Here is a 3,450-nt window from a genome sequence, read left to right on the forward strand (position 1 = left end):
CATGAATATAATTTTATGATAATAAGATAATTCATTATATAACCCGCCTCATATCAATTTTACTTATATTTTAAACTTTAAATTATAATAAAGAAATTATTTAATTTTTTATATTGGTAAAACATTATTTTATTATTATATTTTTATCAGCATTATTTATGAATTAACTATTATCATTCAACATGTCTCATACTTGATAAATATATTAATTATTTTTACTATTCTAATGTGAATATATATATATATATATATATATATTGAAATATGAAATTATTTATTAGTTTATACATCTTACTTTAATATTGTTATATATACTAAAGTATGTTGTAAATATATTTTATTCTGTTGTTTTTATAATTTATAAGTTACTTTATATTTATTAATTGGTCTAGTAATTTATTTTTAAATATAAATTATGTATATAAAATATTTTAGAAATTTTATTTCTTATTATAGAAATGAAAAATGAATTAATATTCGTTTTTTAATTATAGTGAATATTAATTATGACTTCCATTATTTAAAAGTAAATATAAAAAAATAAATGTATATTTACATTTTAAATAAAAAGGTATTAAAGATATTATTAAAATCTAATATTGGAAAATATAATTAAGAATATATTTAAGGTATCTTATTTTAAAAATATTAAAATAATTGATTAGATATAGTATATATTTAACAAAACCTAACTTAGTTGTATGAGAAATAATAGGAAGTTAATAATTGTAATTGTCCAACCTAGACTATTTGTATAGATGAAAAGTGATTTGTTTTAATAGTATTGGACTCTTGCTATACCATATAGATTCCAAAATAATGTAGGTACGCATTAATATAAATTCAGCAATATATTGTTTTCTAAATTTAAGCAATATATTTTGGTGTAAATTCAGTAATATATTTGATTGAAGATATACTTATTCTGATTTTTACATAGTTTCTTTAAAATTGATTTTATGATGATCTTATCAACATATAATGCAAAATATATGTTGCATATTCAAACCATATTTATATGTATTTAAAACTGAAAGGGTCTCGCCTATATTATACCAAATACTTAAATAGATTACCTATTAAAATACTGATATTTTAAGTATTAAATATATTAATGAGGTTCATTTTTATGTGAATAACCACATGGTAACCGATTTATAGTATTGGATATTGAATGTGAGTTTGTGTAAAGAGTATGTAATAGTGAAATGCACAGCAAATGTTATGTTTTTTAGACATCAAATAACTCTATAATATAAAAATCACAATATTAAAGACCACTGGAAATTAATATTTCTGCATCACCAGGGACAGATGACCGACATGTGTTGCCACGTAAGTAGTCTGGACCACTTATTTGTGGTCATGATACCTCTGTATAATTAAAAAAAACTATATTATAGTATAGACCAATGTTATCTTCGAATGTGTAAATATAATAACTATCAATATATAATATATAATGAGATCACGATTTTCCATTATTTCATTTATAAATTACCTAGTTTTTCCCGTTGAGGAAAAATATTACACGAAAATAGGAGAAGATTTGCTATTTATTAAAACAAATTAAAAGTATTTAATTAAAAGCATAGATTAAAAACAAACCGGTAACAGAGAATTGTAAATACTGCTGAAACAGGAGGATACTTCAAAAAGGGTTCTTATGTTTCAAGAGTATTGATATACATATACTATTAGAGTTTGACTTGCACGTTCGTGCAGATATTTTATGTTTTCTTACGTTACTGAAAAAATATATATATATATATATATATATATATATATATGTGTGTGTGTGTTATTTTGTTATTATCATAGAAGTGTTAAATATATGATTTTTACATTTAGTGTTATATATTGTATAATTTTATAATCTTATTGGTTAAACTTCTTATTCGTCAATCGTCATTGTTAATATATTGTAATTTTTTGTCATATAGTGATCTTTTTATACATTTCATACTCTTATTGATTTTTATTACTTATTAACATATTTTGAGTTCAACACATAAATTATAATCTGAAGTATCAAATATATAATCTCCTTTAATATAGGTTTTTAATATTTACAATTTCCATACCATACAATTTTAATTTTATTTAGTTTCAGTCAATGGATATTTGTTTATGATAATTTATATTTCCATATTGCGTTTAAAAAATAATAGTTCAACATCTATCACTTTAGTATTTGGCAGGATTTTATAAGTAAATACATTGTTATGTTTAAATAATATAGCTTTAAATAGTATATCTAAAGATAAATTATACTAGGGTAAAACACGCCCTACGGGTGGGTATATAATGTTAAATAAATTAAAATATATTTAGAATTTTTAATTCATTTTCAACTAAAGATAAATTAATTTTGATATTTTATCATGATATTTTTATCTATTTAAAAAAAAAATAATTGTCTATTTACTTGAATATTTATTTGATAAATCATAAACTTAATTAATTATTAAAGTTCATAAATAAAATTATCTTTCTTTTTAATAGTTGGTTGTAATTTAACTTTCTAATGATATGTCAACTCGACTGTTTATTAACAAAGAAAAACAATAGCTCTCTTAGCTTTCATTATTTTTTTTAAAAATGCATATGTTCCTATTTAATTAGATTAGTCAAGCATTCAGTCAATTTGATATTTAATAGGTTTCTTTTTTATTTTAATCTTATGAAGTTCAGATACTCAAATTATTAAAAGTTTATCATTTAATACACCAAGTCTCCTTCACTTCAAGTCTTCAACTATATACATTAGAATACTGGTTGTTGAATGATCTCTGTTTCTATATGCAAAGGCTTTTCATGACTCTCGGATAGAAGGATCTTTACTCTCGAGAGCTTTAGACAAATTGAAGCTCTTCAACTCCCTGACACAAAAACTGATTAGTAAATGTCTCATACATTGATACTCTTTGCTTGCTGATGATGTTTTCCTGAGTTAGCCTGCTCTTTCTGCGTGGTGCATTAATAGCTTCAAATGAGTCGTTTATGGTGGTTGGTGTTTTTTTTTTTTTTTTTTTTTTTTTTTTGACGGCAAACGGCTATTCTATTACTCAAACTTGAGGTAGTCTGGGTAACCAGACCGGAATAGAACAACCAACAAAAAGTAACTTCCTATGGAAGGATCTAGCTGTCTTAGCTAAAAAGTCTGAAATCTGATTACGCGCTCTCGAAACATAAGCAATCTTGAAATCCGGGAAGCATATGAGCAATGTCTCTATCCTCTCTAATTCCGTAGCAAAACTTGGCCAAGCATGAGGTTCCTTGATCATTGCAATCAATTCTTTGCAGTCTGTCCGAAGTTCTGACATGTTGAATGCTGAAGCATATTTTCCATCGCCCATCGCAGTGCTTCCACTTCTGAGTGTAAAGCTGACTCTCTTCTGGGGAAGTTCTGTGAACCCATGAGTTGCGTCTTTCCCCCACTGTCTAACC

The sequence above is a fragment of the Raphanus sativus genome, chromosome 3, assembly GCF_000801105.2.
Source record: "Raphanus sativus cultivar WK10039 chromosome 3, ASM80110v3, whole genome shotgun sequence".
NCBI classification, from domain to species: Eukaryota; Viridiplantae; Streptophyta; class Magnoliopsida; order Brassicales; family Brassicaceae; genus Raphanus; species Raphanus sativus.